Consider the following 19,117-nt stretch of genomic DNA (forward strand, 5'->3'; position numbering starts at 1 on the left):
TCGAGTCTGGCATTCCTGCGCTCCATCCGTGGAGAGTATGAGAATTAAATCAATCAAATGTTTACTGAGGAGCAAACAGAAAAGTCTAATCTGAATAACACATTGCAGAGGGACACAAGCTGTGAATACGAATAGTGCATAGTGTAAATAAAGATCGACACCAAAAGAGAAAGCCAGAAACAGCTCTTAAACGGAGAAAAAAGACTGAAAATGGTCGAAGTAGGAACATAAAACACAAATATTACAAATACGCCGACAAATACGCCGTCATGATCTTGGTGTAGTGGTTAAGGTAATGGCTTACAAATGCGAAAGACGTCAGTTCGAATCCCCACCAAGGACATTTTTAAAAAAAAAATTTAATAATGCATACAGCTCATGAAAGATGGCAAAAGAGGTCGTATTTAATCTTTCGCAGCAATTATTATTGGTAATGTTTAGTACTGATAATACTTTTTGTCTTTGAGTATTGCTTTCATTCTTTTCTTCATTTCAAAAGAGAAGAATATCCTAACAAATGCCACCAAAATTCCTCTTATTTTGAATGTAAACGCCACTTGCAATTAGTAAAGAATAAAAATTAAACGTTCCGACGTAGCTGCAAAAAGTAAAAAGAAAAACATGGAAGTGGAGTGGTTCGAATCCATACTCATTATTATTAGAAATAAAATTTCTACATGCCTTACACCTCCCGACCACGTTTCTACGTTAGCAACTAAGAGGGTTGTGTTTAGATTAGGCTGGTCAATACGTTTTGCAGAGGCCCGGTTTAGCTCTGACGCACTTTTTCTCTCTCCATCTGTGTGTCCATTTATCTATCTATCTGTATATATATAACGCTATTTGTGAATGCCATAACCATCCTAATTTTCAGCGGGTTGAAACGAAACTTGGCACAAACATTAATTGTTGAAATATCTTCATGAGTTCGTTAACCAGAATAATCAGACGAAAATGTTCAAAATGGCGGCCCTTCAAACTCTCAAAAAGTTCCAAGAAAACCAAATTTCGTCCATAAATAGGTATCCAGAAAGTTTGAATAACCTTTCCTCCTTTACTGAAATGTTTCTGTGCAGGGACGTATCCTCTTTTATTAAAATGTTGGAACTGATTTTTCGCCGAAAGAAGGTTCACGTCCTTTCGCTACGGTCAGGCTTATCTTTTTTTTTGCAGGAGGTGGTTATTTTCCTATCGGAACAAGATTATTATTAGTGATGATATGAAATTACACATTGAAAGCGAAGTAACTTGTGAAACGTGCTATTTGAAAGAATAATATAATAAATGTGCTAACACAGAGAACTGCAAATCATGTATTTAGAGTTCGGGAGCGTGAATGGCGAGGAGTGTTATTTGATTTGCTTTTTAGTAACACATTGCTTTGCAAATAAAGGTAGGCAACACTAGTGTTAAGTAAAATACAACAACAATAATAATAATAGTAATAATAATAATAATAGTAATAATAATAATAATAGGTGTTTTTGTGGCAAGGCAATATCTTCTTCAAACGTAATGATTGTAACACCATATCTCCCTTACAAAAAAAATATTAGCAATTTATATCGAGAGAACGGGAAATTGTAGAGTGATGGGAGCAACGTTGGACAGTATGCACTCATAGTACTCAGAAAAATAAGCGATTTCAATGCAAAATGAACGAAGAGGCATTGTCATAGGCGAAATGTCGATAACTTATATCGAGAGAACAGGAGGTGATAGTGGGATGGGACCAACGTTGGACACCGTGGACCCATAAGGCGCAACGAAAAAAAATGGGGGGGGGGGCGCCAACCAGCCTTACTTATTTCCACATAATAATATAAAATTATATTGTCGAAATACACACACGAGTTAGCTAGTAATATTTCATATTATTATTATTATTATTGTTATCAACAGCGTCTTTTCATTACGTGTGCATGTTTGACATGAAACCAAAGAGAAGATCCATCATTCGTAGAAAGAATAAGAATAGCCAGTTACTTTAGCTGTGAAGGACGGCGAAAAATACGAAAAGAGTGACTACCTGTAGGAAAAGAAATAATACTTTCCTCAAATGGATAAAAAATCAAGCCGAGATAGATTCGAACTCGCATGGACGGCGCGAAAAGCTAGTGCTTTGTCCACTTTTTTTCACTGACTCACCGAACGTGTTTCAGTAACTTACTTATTGCTAATTTTACTTGCTTCACTCGTTTAATTTGCTTTTTCTAATAACTTGTAACGACAGGGACACGAACACAGAAATTTTCTTGAGTTGAGTTCCGAGCCAAGTTGCTGTTTTCGAGGTCGAGTTTCGAGTTGAGTCGAGTTTGATAATGGCTCGCTTGCTCGTTCAGCTCGTTTTAACTCGCTTTGAAACAATGGCCTGATTAGAGTAAAAAGCGAAAGCCATGAGAAATGTAAGCAGTAATGTGGAATACTTTTAGTGTTGCTCACGACAGGGGTGCATCTCGTCTCGTAATTTTAGTGCATCTCGTGGGGCAATTTTAGTGTATCTCGTCTCGTCTAGAGATAACGAGAAGACAAGAGTTTTTTTTATTATTATTACGAGACAGTCTCAAATGTCGTAATCACCAATATAAGTATATACTCTAGTTCTTAAAATCAAGGCTGAGACCTGCACGGTCGACTTCTTGAGCCCAAGCAGAAGACCAACCCGGGTAGTGATATCAACCGGCTCGGCTCGTATCAACTGAGCGAACAGCTTGAGTCGGCCCGGTTGAGATGAGCCGTCGGCTCGGCCCAATTGAGCCGATGACCTGAGCTGGCTCAGATATAACGAGCCATCGACTCAGCTCAATTGATCCGATGGCTCGAGCTTTCTCGGTTGGGATGGGTCACCTACTCGGCTCATGTGAACCGTTTCGAGCCAACTAAGTTGAAACTAGTCCATCGGCACGGTTCGACTCAGCTCAACTAAGCCGGTGGCTCAAATTGGCTCGGTTGGGTGAGCTGTTGGCTCTTCTCACTTCTCGGTTCGGTTCGATAGTGAATGAGCTGTAAGCCGAGCCGTTAAGAAGCTAAAGACGGTCCCAGCTGTTTTGAACATGTTTGGCTGAAGCCTATAACTTTTAACAATTTTTGGCTCGAGCCCGAATACTTGCCCCTTCGGAACTCAAACCCAGAACGTGACCGATGTCCTTGCCTCCTGAAGACTTCTCGACGAACGAGACCGACAGTCAATTACCTTTTACTATTCAGATACCAACCGCATATCTTTTAAAGATTATACACGGTGTTGATAGAATACTACTACTACTATTATTACTACTACTACTACTACTAATAATAATAATAATGGCATTAAAAGTTTTAAACTTGCTCTAAAACTTGGCAAAACTTACTTGAAGTAGAAATTTCGGGGAAAGGGTTCCGTACTTTCAAGACACACCTCTGCAACTACCAACATTTTAAACTCGAGCGTTCCATTGAAGTTTCATGTAGAAAATATTCTACTGTATGTTTTAAGGAAAATAACTGTAATAAACAAAACTGAATATCACGCAACGGTAAGGCATATAATAAACTAATTTTTAGGATATGCAGAGGTAAATATAAAAGCTTTGCTACAAAAATACCTACACAGACCACAATTCAATGAGCTCTGAAATACAAAGTAACAAAATAGCCTATGAGATTCAGTCTACAGAGCAATGGTTACTTAAAGAATGGATATACACTATTTCGAAAATCGAGACAAGACGGGAAATGTTTACGATACTTTTCGTCTCGTCTCGATTTTCATCTCCAAATAGAGGCGAAAATTTTGAGTTAGCCTTGTCCCGTCTCGAATGTAAAATGTTAATTCTCATGTTATTTTGTTTGTTTCAGAAACAAGATGAGAAGTTCCTCTTCTCGTGAGCAACATTAAACCAAACCGAAATATTCTTAACAAATGTCACGTTTCTGCTTGTAATGGTATGGCCTGAGCGATAATTAGCCCCTAGCTTTTAATCTTCTGCGAGATAATAATAATTATTATTAGCTTATTCTTATTCCTGAAGATTTGATAGTTCAAGTATTGAAACATCCGAGTATTCAAATATCTGAATATAATAAAACGTATGTCATCGCCGATCAATCGCCATCAAAAATCCTAATAAAAAAATTGCAACGTGCATTCGCACTAGCACCTTGGCCACTGAACTGCAATCGCTACGCGGTAAACGATTCGTCTTTATTCTGGTTACGTTAGGTTTCTTTGTCTCCGCTTGCAAACTTGTATGTTATATTTCTTCGATTCAAAATGTCTTTCGTATTTCTTTTATGATGTCGGCAAAGTTTACATTAATATCTTGAGTTGTTCTTAAACCATTGGTTCACAGTTTCGTTTTCTCTCCACACGAAACTATAAATAATGGAGATTGAATTCTCATACTCTCCATTTCTTTCAAAGCAGTCGCCATTACCTGGTCAAAGATTTATTTCCGCCACAATTCATATTAACCAAAATAAATTCATTTTTCGAAAGCGAAACTTTCATTTTCCGGATTTCGGAAAAGTATGGAATTCGGTTAATTTCCGTAATTCAGAAGAATTTCGGAACTTGGAAAGAATCCGGATATTGAAAATTCCGGAATTGAGAAAAACTCCGGATTTCGAAAAAACGGATTTTCCGAATTCAGGAATGTTAACGAAATCAGAAATTTCTACATTCCGGATTTTTCCGAATTCCGGAATTATTCCAAAATCGGAATTTTCTGAATTCCGGAATTTGTCCTGTTTTACTTTCGGGAATCCGGGAAGTAATAATTCCGGAACTGGCTATCCCTAGTTTATACACAACCTTTCAGAACACTAAGCTAGTAGCTGTTTACAAACAAACAAGTAATGCCAAGCATTTTGTATCCTGCAATATGTCATGTGTTAAAATCCGACAGCAGTTTCAGTATCTAACCAGAAATTTCATGTATCTAGCTACTGGAAGCTGATATATGAAGAATTACATTGTGTCTTATCTTTTTGTGTCTTATACAACCCTACAAACCACTGAAAATCTAAACGGCTTTCGTTAAATCCAAGTTGTATTACTCACAGTTACATCCATTTGTGTCTATATGATCGTGTTACTAAAGCTTACTAAAGCTTACTATACTTTCTCTGCTCTCCCGTAAAGTTGTGATACGATCTACTACAGGATAAAGAATCAATTATCAATTTAACCAAGTTGTTGTATTACTACGCATCTGCTTCCGCCTGTCAACTCTGGTCGATCTCGTTGGCGCGACATTTTTGCATTTTTATACCCCTTTCTTCGTTTACTGAACTAAACAGTAACTATTCTGAAATATACTACTGCGCATGCCTCGTAGATAAATATTTCTGATGCCAATAGTTTCCGTTTTGTCCAAGGCATGTTCTTTTCCTCATTCCCAGCATGACCCTTTTTATTACATTATATGAAGAGCATGTAAGTCTAAATACCTCATGTATTACATAGAATGTAGGTTTAACTCTTCCAGCAAAGAAACATGTGATCATGGTATACAACCCACAGAAGTGATAGCTGGTAATACAGTGGTCGTAATCCATAACGACACAGGAAGTGAGCGGTGTCCTCCCCGCTGGTCTAGTGGCTAACATGTGCGTCTTTGGTGTATGGTGTCCCGGGTTCGATTCCCGGCGGAAGAGCATTTATGATTTTTAACTGTTTTCGATGTTTCTGTGTTCGTGTCCCTGTCGTTACAAGTTATTAGAAAAAGCAAATTAAGCGACTGAAGCAAGTAAAATTAGCGATAAGTAAGTTACTGAAACACGTTCGGTGAGTCAGTGAAAAAAAGTGGACAAAGCATTAGCTTTTCGCGCCGTCCATGCGAGTTCGAATCTATCTCGGCTTGATTTCTTATCCATTTGAGAGAAAGTATTATTTCTTTTCCTACAGGTAGTCACTCTTTTCGTATTTTTCGCCGTCCTTCACAGTTAAAGTAACTGGCTATTCTTATTCTTTCTACGAATGATGGATCTTCTCTTTGGTTTCATGTCAAACATGCACACGTAATGAAAAGACGCTGTTGATAATAATAATAATAATAATAATAATAATAATAATAATAATAATAATAATAATAATAATATGAAATACTAGTAGCTAACTCGTGTGTGTATTTCGACAATATAATTTTATATTATTATGTGGAAATAAGTAAGGCTGGCTGGCGCACCCCAATTTTTTCGATGCGCCTTATGGGTCCACGGTGTCCAACGATGGTCCCATCCCACTATCACCTCCTGTTCTCTCGAAATAAGTTATCGACATTTTGCCTAAAGAGGGCTCTGCCGTGGCCCCATGACTCACCATGACAACGCCTCTTCTTTCATTTTGCATTGAAATCGCTTATTTTTCTGAGTACTATGAGTGCATGCTGTCCAACGTTACTCCCATCACTCTACAATTTCCCGTTCTCTTGATATAAATTGCTAATATTTTGTTTGTAAGGGAGATATGACGTTACAATCATTACGTTTGAAGAAGATATTGCCTTGCCACAAAAATACCTATTATTATTATTATTATTATTATTATTATTATTATTATTATTATTATTATTATTATTATTATTATTATTATTATTATTATTATTATTATTATTATTGTTGTGGTTGTTGTTGTTGTTGTTGTTTTACTTAACACTAGTGTTGCTTACCTTTATTTGCAAAGCAATGTGTTACTAAAAAGCAAATCAAATAACACTCCTTGCCATTCACGCTCCCGAACTCTAAATACATGATTTACAGTACTCTGTGTTAGGGGAAAGCACATTTATTATATTATTCTTTCAAATAACACGTTTCATCGGTTACTTCACTTTCAATATGTAATTTCATATCATCACAAATAATAATCTTGTTCCGATAGGAAAATAACCCCTCCTGCAAAAAAAAAGCCTGACCGTAGCGAAAGGACGTGAACCTTTTTTAGGCGATTAATCGGGTCCAATGTTTCAATAAAAGAGGAGAAACATTTCAGTAAAGGAGGAAAGGTTATTCAAACTTTCTGGATACCTATTTATGGGCGAAATTTGGTTCCCTTGGTACTTTTTGAGAGTTTGAAGGACCGCCATTTTGAACATTTTCATCTGATTATTCTGGTTAACGAACTCATGAAGATATTTCAACAATTAATGTTTGTGCCAGGTTTCGTCTCAATCCGCTCAAAATTATGGTGGTTATGGCATTCACAAATAGCGTTATATATATACAGATAGATAGATAAATAGAGACACAGATGGAGAGAGAAAAAGTGTTTTGCTCCCTTCTCGCACCTGTGGTGTGTCAGAGCTAAACTGGGCCTCTTTGCAAAACGTATTGACCAGCCTGATCTAAACACAACCCTCTTAGTTGCTAACGTAGAAACGTGGTCGGGAGGTGAAAGGCATGTAGAAATTGTATTTTTAATAACCATGAGCTTAGATTCGAACCCCTCCACTTCCAAGTTTTTCTTTTTACTTTTTGCAGCTACGTCGGAACGTTCAATTTTTATTCTTTACTAATTGCAAATGGCGTTTACATTCAAAATAAGAGGAATTTTGGTGGCATTTGTTCGGATATTCTTCTCTTTCGAAATGAAGAAAAGAATAAAAGCAATACGCAAAGACAAAAAGTATTATCAGTACTAAACATTACCAATAATAATTGCTACGAAAGACTAAATACGACCTCTTTTGCCATCTCTCATGAGTTGTATGTATTATTAACAAAAATTTTTAAAAATATCCTTGGCGGGGATTCGAACTGACGTCCTTCGCATTTGTAAGACATCACCTTAACCACTACACCAAGATCATGACGTAGTGAACGTCTATTTGTCGGCGTATTTGTTGTATTTGTGTTTTATGTTCCCACTTCGACAATTTTCAGTCTTTTTTCTCCGTTTAAGAGCTGTTTCTTACTTTTTCTTTTCGTATCGTCCTTTACTTACACTATGCACTATTCGTATTCACAGCTTGTGTCCCTCTGCAATGTGTTATTCAGATTAGACTTTTCTTTTTGCTCCTCAGTAAACATTTGATTGATTTAACTCTCATACTCTCCACGGATGGAGCGCAGGAATGCCAGACTCGAAAAATAGGAATGCATTTACTTTCCTGACAGATAATACATATTTAATATCGTAGGTTAGGTAATAAGTAATATTTATAGCATAAATAAATAAGCAACAAAATAATAATAATAAAATAAATGTATCGAGATAATGCTGGAAAAGAATGAAACATTGATTAAAAGGTGAAATAGAACAAATTCCGGTACTTACTTAGCAGCTCGAAACAAGTTGACTAGGGGGTATCGATCCTACAACCGGAAGGCAAGACGCGTAACCGATAGAGAAAAACAGGAAGCGAAGCGGCGATCGTTAGAGATCAAGGATGGTTAAAAGAATATACTTAAGGTTAATAATACGGTTAATAATAGATAATAGACAAGTATGACTCAGATAGACAACGTAGTAACACGATACGAATAGTCAGAAAATAGGAAAAACCAAAAAATACAACATCAAAAGGGAAAAGTGAGGAGAAATATCTAGAAAATCTGTAATTTATAATTTTACAGATACTATGAAATATTAATAATAAATACTGAATAGGATAGATTCAGCAGTAAGATATTTATATAAATGTTAATGAATATTGCGTTCACGAGAAAATAGGTTATGTGATTTTTCGAACTAGCTAGTATCATTCTATTGTAGTATTATATAGAGAGAAAATAGCTTATAAAAGTGTAAATATGAAAATAGGAAAGTAGATTCAATCAGTACGTATATTTTTGATTATTATATCAAATCATTTAATTTTAATAACAATATAATAATATAGGGATTTATTATGTTTTAAAAAACATTCGAGTGTTGATTACATCTCGTTAGACACGCATCTCGCTCCAGTAAAGCTGCTACGCTGTTGAGCTAGGAGGATTTTCTTAGGATTTTCCGAAGATATCCGAAAAGGTACGGGAATGTACGAAGCCATATCATTTGGCCTCGGATCATCATAATGGCTGAAGGCTGTAAGACACGCCTATCCTCGATGCGAGAAAGAGTGAGCAGAAGCTATAAGCCAGGCGCAGAGGAATGCTTTGAATGAAAGATTAAAATTAAAAGGAAGTGATAAAATAGTCTAAAATAATACGAAATAGTTAATAATGGTTGAGTTGTAGTATTAGATATTTAAATATGAATTTAAATAACGTTTATTTAGGAATATAACCATAGAAATGTAGCGTTATGTGCAGGTTGAAGAAAAACGACGAAAATAAATATGTAATTCAAGAGACTATTTTAGTACTATGAGAAGTTACATATAATAGGAGAACGATAAGAAACACATTGCATCTAGGAAGCAAAGTTATGCGTAAGGAAATGCAATGAGAAATGAGAACAGAAAATGTCTACCGTACGAATAACGGGATTGTAAAATATGATCAAATGAGTTGGTAGACATAAATATGAGTAACATTATTGTTTAGTATCTACAATTACTTGATAGTACCATCAAGTCAATAAAATTTATAGTTTTTCCTCTGTTTATTACAGATTATCTTGAATAATGGATAACAGCAAGTTAGGTTTTTACGTTGCGATTGTCGCACTGATTGTACTAGTAATCATAATTAGTATGATTACAGGCTATATTTTAGTTTAAAAAGGGAAGTTAGACAGTAAAAATTGTAAGATTGTTAGTACCAGAAGCGAAACTAATTCTGAAAGTTTATATGAAAAACCGATTATAGGACCACCAATAAGTAAACATTACATCTCTGTGCCGACATATGCAAAAGTAAATAAGAGTAATAAAATGCACACAGAAGTTAACACAAAGATATAAAAACACACACTATTTTCAAAACACTGACACAGATCACAACAGTAGTACTGGGGATACTCTGCCTAACTCTCGATTATCCAATTTGGGTCCACATGGACCATAGTGAAAGAATCAGGGATGCTTTGGCCCGGGATTGCGTCACCTATTGAAATTTTGCTTATGCTTATTCAGGGGCCATGCACGATGGTACGAATGAGTCAGAGGTACCTTGGCTCTGCTATGACGTCATTGAATTGGGAGGGTTGGATTAGAGGTCATGACGATTCTTTAAAATTACTGAAAATATGATCTTGATGATTCCTTACGTTATGAAATAGTACAGATTTACGAATGCTTTATTTCGTTCCCTTTTATGGCATAAAATTTGGAGATTGTTAAATCTTTGATGAGATGGACTAACAAGGGTGCAAATGAGATCTTTAGTTTTACGTCCCACGTTTATGCCGGCTAGGCTAAAGGAGACGGTGACGATGAAAAATGAATGAAAATGTGGGAAAAATGTAGCATAATGTTGCCCACAACAAAACTATTTTCGTGGTGTTTTTGAACCAGGGACCACATATAGCAGAGGTGAACGCTCTACCACTGAGCCACCGCACCTCTACTGGTATGAATGAATTAGAGGTAGTTGGTTCGAGCTAATATGTTCGTTTGACGTCACTGAACTGGTATTTTTAGCTTGGAGCTTATGATGGCTTGTTTCGTTCCCTTTTATGGGTATAAAATTACCAAAACAAGGTTTGATCTCTTTCTTGATGACCTATTACATTATGAATTAGTAGACCCCAGTAATAGTATAAATTAGTATTAGTATTAATATGAAATTCGAAAACTTTGGAGTTCCTCCGTGGCTAACCGGTTAGCGTATGCGCCTTTAACGTGGGAGACCAGAGTTTGATTCCCGGAAGGAGCTCATGCGGTTTGGATTTCACGTTAATTAGTAGGTTCTATTTTCGCTGCTGAAGTTTGGGAGGAATACTTGATTTTTTGTTGTTATCCCTTTGATGAGATGGACTAACACTGGTGCAAATGAAATCTTTAGTTTTACGTCCCACGATTATGCCGGTTAGGCTAAAGGAGACGGTGACGATGACAAAGGAATGAAAGTGTGGGAGGAAACTGGAGCATAATGTTGCCCACCACAAAACTACTTTCGCGGTGTTTGAACCAGGGACCCAATACAGCAGACGTGAACGCTCTACCATTGAGCCACCACCTTCCTTACTGGTGCGAATGAAGTAGATATATTTGCTTTGAGTTAATGTGAGTTTTTAAGGTCGGGGTGACCCTATCTCACCTTTGGGACCCCCACATGGACCATAGCGAATGAGTTAGAGATGTTTTGAACCGGGATTACACTACCTATTGAAATTTTTGCTTATGTTTACTCAGGGGCCAGGGATCACTCAGGACACAAAAGATCACATTGATTTACATCAGGAGTTGGAGGGGAGGGGAATATGGCACCTCGTACTCTTTGATGAGTATAAAAAATATTAAAATTTGGACGTTTTTAACTTATCCTATTATATTTCACGAGACATTTTCGTTGTATAATACAGTACAATGATTTATTTTTGGGGAGTCATCGTTCCCTTTGGAGCCTTATTGCGTTATATGGAGGCATATTTAAAATTATTCCCTTAAATTTTAAAAGTACTTTGTGATCCATTTTGTTCCGCTTCAGGGGTGAACATGGATACCTTGCAATCGTCCCGAGTTCGATTCTTGATGCTAGTTTAGGAAATTTTGAATTTAATGTCCCCGCGAAAACGACGAGAATAAGAAATGATAGACCGAAACAGGGAAAACAAGCGCTGAGCCACCATACTCCATTCAGTGCGAACAGTTTCGCGTATGAAAAGAAGACGAGCAGATTTAAACAGATTATGTTACATTACACATTTCTGTTAGTTGTTACGCATAGAAGTTTCTTATTGTGAAATTGCAGAATCTGCTTATACTACATCAGCATTTTTTTCTCAGCTGACGGACTTTTAAAGCTCAACTTTACATTTATGTCAAAGACAGTTTCGTAACATATCGATGAGTGTTACATTTTTTCAATTAAGTTTAAGGAAAATGAATCACATTTTAGATGTGTTAATTGAATGTCATAAGGAACTAACGATCAACGGTATGATGTCATGACCAAAATTGCGATACTAGATGTCGTAACGATTGATGTGTAAGGAGAAAAACGTGAATAATGTCACAACCAATCAGATTGTTTCTTACATCACGTTTCGGCTCATGATACATGATGAAAGCTGTGTTTTCATCGGTTCTCCGTGATTTCATTGATTCATTTCCTCGTTTCTGATTGGCTGATAGTGATGTCACTTTATAGTTAAACACGTTTCAGACCTAAATAGAATTCTTAATTTCATTTTCAAGTCCTACTTCCACGAAGATCGTGAATGAACGAAGGTGTACCTCTAGTGACAGCGTGACTTTACTCCGTTCCTTAAATTTGAGGTAAGTATCAACCGCGTTTCTTAATATCAATGGAGTGCTTTTGAAATGTACTACGCATAAGGATAGCATTGTTATCACTGTTTTATTTTACATGAAATATTTAGCAAATGGAAGAATAACCCTTACTTACTTGACCGGGATCGAATTAGGAATCACACACATTAGAAGTAAGCACGAGAAATGTATTCATTTTGGTTTAGCGACCCTTCAGCAGTGAGGCTAGTAATACAGCATAATGTTGAATTTGAGCGCATACTGGGTGTTGAACCCGGGCCACATCCCACACATTAGAAGTAAGCACGAGAAATGATATCATTTGTTGATTTTGGTTTAGCATCCCTTCAGTAGTGGGGCTAGAAAATACAGCTTAATGTTGAATCTGAGCGCATACTGGGTGTTGAACCCGGGCCAGAGGTGCGTAACGCTAGCCACTTAGCTCACTTTCTGAAAGTTACCATTAACATAAACAAAGAAACTACGCACGAATTTGTTCCCTACAACGTGAGACGTGGACCTTCAGTTTATCTCCCGCCGAGAATCGAGTTCGAGTCTTCCTTGCCTTAGCTCGAGAAAAGCAAGCGCATGAGATTTTGTTTTCGTTTCATGTTCGTCAAACGTTTTAAAGTTCAGTGTCAGGGGAAAAATGCTTACTACAGTGGTTCTCTCAGCACAGTTAGAAAAAACCATTTCATTCATTCTTTTTATCACTACAGAAACTCAGGTCATTTACATGTTGATCCCTAGTTTTGATTTCCAGTATGACGAAAATAAAAATTTTTTAACAGTAGAACTATTTGAGATATGATAATTCTTTTAGGATTGATCGTGTAGTTATTTTGATACGGTTAAACGTGTTAGCGATCTCTGAAATCAATTTTAATTCGTGCTTTTTGTTCTCGTTTTGGATATTTGTTTTCTTTGGCTATTCCTTTTTGCTTACCTTACCTTTTTCTTATTTGAATATGGCTACTTCTGGCTTTACTGTCTTGCGAGAAATCAATAGACATTATCGGCGTTTTAATCTCGAAGGACGAATGCTGGAAATTCAAATTAATGCTCCGACCAGTGACACCGATATTGTTGAGTGGGTTCACACTTCTTTTCAACAGATGTTGGATTACTTATTGGAAAATGTCGACGAATCATCGATGGTTGGATTATCTATTTTATCTCATGATGAGAAGAACAAACCATTTTATTTATCTTTTCGGCGTGCAAGTAATCTGACACTGGAGACTTTATGGGCTTCCTTTGATCGCATCCTTCAAAGTAATGATAGTTTCTCATGAACGAACCGTTCATTGTAAATTTTCATCATGTGGATGTGCCCCGTGGATTTGGATTAGTGCGTCGAGGTCTTTTATCAAATGACGAGTTACTAAAACGCAAGAATGGCATTTTACGAGTAAAAGAAATATAAGGATACAAATAAGAAACTGTACAGACAATATCATAACCAGAGCAAGTGTGTCGTTCTCCCTGACGTACATGAACTTTTATCAATATCATCAGTGAATTTAGACCATGGGGGATCCGTGGAAGAATTGCGACAATAGCAACGCTACTTGACATATTATAAACTTACCGTATACACTAGCTTTTCCGGAGATGATATACTGTAAGAAGGGCCTGGTGGCGAAGACAAAATTCCAATCAATTTAATGTGCATCAATTCTCATTATGACATCATCACATCCTTAACGGCCGTTTTTTCTGCTGGATACTATTGTGTAGCATGCCACAAAAAATATAATAACAGAAATAGACACGTCAAAAACTGTTCGGCCATGTGTGAGAAATGTTTGCAGAAACCGCCATGCAACAAGACCAATACGGAGTAGCAGTGCCCAGAATGCAATCGTGAATTTTGTGTTGAAACATGTTATACAAATCATCTGACTGTACCATATCATAAAGGCCAGCCAGTATGCAAGATGGTAAAACACTGTTCCAAATATCTACGCATTTATTCGTTTGTCCATACAGGAGAAAGAGAACATCATTGTACAGATTATTTTTGTAATGTGTGACGTAAACACGTTATGTCTACTCACCAATGCTATATGAAGCCTGACACGACTCAATTAAAACCTGGAGTTCCATCAGTGTTACATGCCAAGAAGGCTATGATTCTTTTCTATGATATCGAAGCCACACAGGATACTTTCTTAGATGAAGACACCTTCATTCATAAGCCCAATTTACCGGTGGCCCAACAAGTATGTTACAACTGTGTTCAAGATGAAGATATACATCATCCGTGTGAAGTTTGTGGACAGCGGGAACATATTTTTCAAGATGATCCGATCAGTGCCTTTCTTGCGTATTTACGTCAACCACGACCCAACACCAAACTTATTGTATCTTTGGCACATAACTCTAAGGGATATGATGGTCATTTTATTCTTAAATCCTTAGGGGAAGAACATGAATTGAAACCTACTTTGATCTTGAACGGAGCAAAAATTTTAAGCATGAAAGTGAATCACTTATCGTTTATTGACTCCTTAAATTTAATGCCAATGCCTTTAAGTAAATTATGCAAGGCATTTCATTTACCAGCGACCAAGGGATATTTACAACACTTTTTAAATACGGCTGCAAATCAAACATATGTGGGAAAATTACCGGACATCCATTATTATGGTGCAGATGAAATGAAAGTGGATGAACGAGAAAAATTCATGACTTGGTATAACGAACACCAGAACGATACGTTTATTTTCCAAGAAGAATTGGTGAACTATTGTGTTCAGGACGTGAATGTACTTCGAATGGCTTGTATATCTTTTATGGCCACTTTTGAACAAGAAACCCACGTTAATCCTTTCCTGGAGGCTATCACTTTGACGAGTGCGTGCAATTTATTATTTCGACGAAATTTCTTAAAACCTAATACGATTAGCATTCTTCCTGCACGAGGATATCGTCACAGAAACAATCAGTCACGGATTGCTTTGCACTGGCTTGCCTACATGGAAGAAAAAGAGAGTCATCAAATTCTGCATGCGGCAAAAGGGAAAGAAGTTTATGTTGCTGGTTTTCATCTGGACGGCTACTACAAAGATCCCGACACTGAAGAGGAACAGGTGTATGAATTTGAAGGCTGCAGAATTCATGCTTGTTCTCTATGTGTCCCTACAGGCCGTGATCAGCCCATTTATGAGAACTCCGAAGAAACGATGAACTATAGCTACGAAAGAACACAGCGTAAAATGAAATTATTACGATCCATGGGACATAAAGTATATGAAATATGGGAATGTGAATTTCGTCAAGTGTTAAAATCCAATCCAGCATTGGTTTCTTCTTTAAGCACACATCCTTATACTAATAAAACACCATTAAATCGAAGAGACAGTTTCTATGGTGGTCGTGTTAATGCCACTAAATTGTATCACGTCGCAAATGAAAATGAAGGTGAAGAAATAAAATTTTTAGATATCGTTTCCCTGTATCCTTATGTGAATAAATGTGGACGGTATCCAATAGAGCAAACACAAATATATCTACAGGGAGATCCAGAAATGCCGGCCATTCAAGATGTCAAAGGAATAAGTCAAGTTGAAGATTTTGCCTAGCAGAAATGTGTTTCATCCAGTGCTGCCATTTCGCTCAATTAAGAATTTGTTGTTTCCACTTTGTGCTGCCTGTGCCACAGCATTAAATCAAGATTCTGAATGTACACATTCGGAGAGTGAGCGAAGTCTAACAGGAACGTGGGTGTCCTATGAAATTCAAAAAGCAATTGAACTTGGGTATCAAGTCATTGAAATTTACGAAATTTGGGATTACGACATCACCGTATATGATCCAGAAACCAAGACTGGCGGATTATTCAGCGAATACATTAACACATTTTTGAAATCTAAGCTGGAAGCTTCTGGATGGGCTGCCAATTGCGTCACCGAAGAAGAAAAGCTGCAGTATATTCAAATGGTACTACAACGTGAAAGCATAACCTTGGATGCAGCAAATATAATGACAAATTCAGCACGTCGTAGTCTTGCAAAACTCTGTTTGAATGACTTCTGGGGACGACTCGCTATAAGAGACAATTTCAGCCAAACGACCTTCATTAACGACCCCAAAGAACTGTATCAGAAATTAACTGCTCCAGAGATAAAAGTCAACAAAATTTTACCTGTTAATGATTCGTTGTTATAACTTTATTGGCAGTATGAAGATGATGTTCCAGTACAAAATAACAATGCTAATGTTGTCCTTGGAGCATTTACAACGTGTCAAGCTCGACTTGAACTTCACAAATATTTAGAATTGCTACAAGAAAGAGTACTATATTTCGATACAGATTCCGTGATATTCACGCAGCGACCATCAGAGCCCACAATAGAACCAGAAGTATTTCTTGGTTCAATGTCAAATGAACTGGAATCAATTGGACCAAAAGCATACATTAAAAAATTCGTGTCTGGTGGCCCAAAACAGTACGCCTTGGAAATCTACGACCCCGACACGAAATCAACCAGTCATGTTTGCAAAATTAGTGGATTCACACTCAATTATACTGCAAGTCAAAAGTTAAATTTCAATAGTCTGGAGCAAATGATCGTAAATCAATCGAGTGAAAAAAATCACCATTAGCACGACACACAACATTTACAGAACCCACGATCATTATCTTGTCACAAAACCTGAAGAAAAGAAGTACAGTTTCAACTATAAACACGCCGATTAATACCAGATACATACGAAACATTGCCCTATGGGTATAAAAATGCCAAAACAGAATAACAGCCATATTTTTCCCTAATCCCACCAACATCACTTCCCAAAGATGAGGCAAAAAGTCAATCACAACACGGGACGTGCTTCAATGATGCACGAGCGGAGACAAACTCAGATGACATCACCTTGCAAAAACCAGTGGAGAAAAAAAAGGAATTAAGGTACGTCACATTTGCGTTTCTTTTCTCACCTCACTCTCTCTTGATCAGTTAGTTCGATGTTAATAATGTGTTTTCTTCTTTCACAGGAAACAAATTAAATATTACCATGTATATTCATATGTTTTATTTTCTCTTTACAGAATTGTTACCCGTCACGGACACGTCTTCCTTTGAAGAAAAAGAAATTCTGTATTCTATTTCACATGCTAAAAACAAATGTACAGAAACATGGGGTAAAAAGTAATTCTGTGTTTTATTTCACATCCTAAAATCAAATTCTTTTCCTGTACTGCGATTTCAATTTCTTTTTCTGAATCAGTTTACCGGTAAAATACAATTTCTAAAAATGTTTTGCGGAAAAAAATCAAAATAAATTTTTGTTTCAGAACTTTTTTCGTGTATGAAATAAAAACAAATAGTGTACAAAATAAAATTCTGTTTCAGAAAATTTTTTGTTTACAAAATAAAATTCAGTTTCAGAAAAAAAATTATGTACAAACAAAATTCTGTTTCAGAAAAAAATTTTTGTACAAAACAAAAATCAGTTTTGGTCACGAAACTACTCCGACTAAATGAATCGATTCATTCTGATAGTGTTGGCAACACTGGAAAATCTCGGTAAGTATCGCTCAGGCACTGAGTTACAGCGAACACAACTAGATTCGAACAAACAACTTTAAATGTCTGATTCATCTCTAAATACAGCCAACTAAACAATAAGATTATGTGTATACGTTTTAATGCCAATGCTCAGCACTGAGTCAGCAAGGTTTTCTTCAATGTCAAAGTCGCACACGAAGTAAAAAGATGACAACACAGATCTTCTATCTTTCTATATGAAACATAAACCTAGGGTAAACTGCTTGCACTGAAATGTGTAATGTAACATAATCTGTTTAAATCTGTCCATGTTCTTTTCATACGTGAAATTGCTCGCACTGAATGGAGTATGGTGGCTCAGCGCTTGTTTTCCCTGGGAGTTTATGTTTTCGTTGTTTCGGTCTATCATTTTAGGGTCACCCCGACGTCAAACAATCACATTAACTCAAACCAAATTACATCTACTTCATTCGCACCAGTAAGGAAGGTGGTGGCTCAATGGTAGAGCGTTCACGTCTGCTGTATTGGGTCCCTGGTTCAAACACCGCGAAAGTAGTTTTGTGGTGGGCAACATTATGCTCCAGTTTCCTCCCACACTTTCATTCCTTTCTCATCGTCACCGTCTCCTTTAGCCTAACCGGCATAATCGTGGGACGTAAAACTAAAGATTTCATTTGCACCAGTGTTAGTCCATCTCATCAAAGGGATAACAACAAAAAATCAAGTATTCCTTCCAAACTTCAGAAGCGAAAATAGAACCTACTAATTAACGTGAAATCCAAACCGCATGAGCTCCTTCCGGGAATCGAACTCTGGTCTCCCACGTTAAAGGCGCATACGCTAACCGGTTAGCCACGGAGGAACTCCAAAGTTTTCGAATTTCATATTAATACTAATACTAATTTATACTATTACTGGGGTCTACTAATTCATAATGTAATAGGTCATCAAGAAAGAGATCAAACCTTGTTTTGGTAATTTTATACCCATAAAAGGGAACGAAACTAGCCATCATAAGCTCCAAGCTAAAAATACCAGTTCAGTGACGTCAAACGAACATATTAGCTCGAACCAACTACCTCTAATTCATTCATACCAGTAGAGGTGCGGTGGCTCAGTGGTAGAGCGTTCACCTCTGCTATATGTGGTCCCTGGTTCAAACACCACGAAAATAGTTTTGTGGTGGGCAACATTATGCTACATTTTTCCCACACTTTCATTCATTTTTCATCGTCACTGTCTCCTTTAGCCTAGCCGGCATAAACGTTGGACGTAAAACTAAAGATCTCATTTGCACCC

The sequence above is a fragment of the Thermobia domestica genome, chromosome 4 (genome assembly GCF_964235325.1).
Source record: "Thermobia domestica chromosome 4, izTheDome1.hap1.1, whole genome shotgun sequence".
Lineage (NCBI taxonomy): Eukaryota > Metazoa > Arthropoda > Insecta > Zygentoma > Lepismatidae > Thermobia > Thermobia domestica.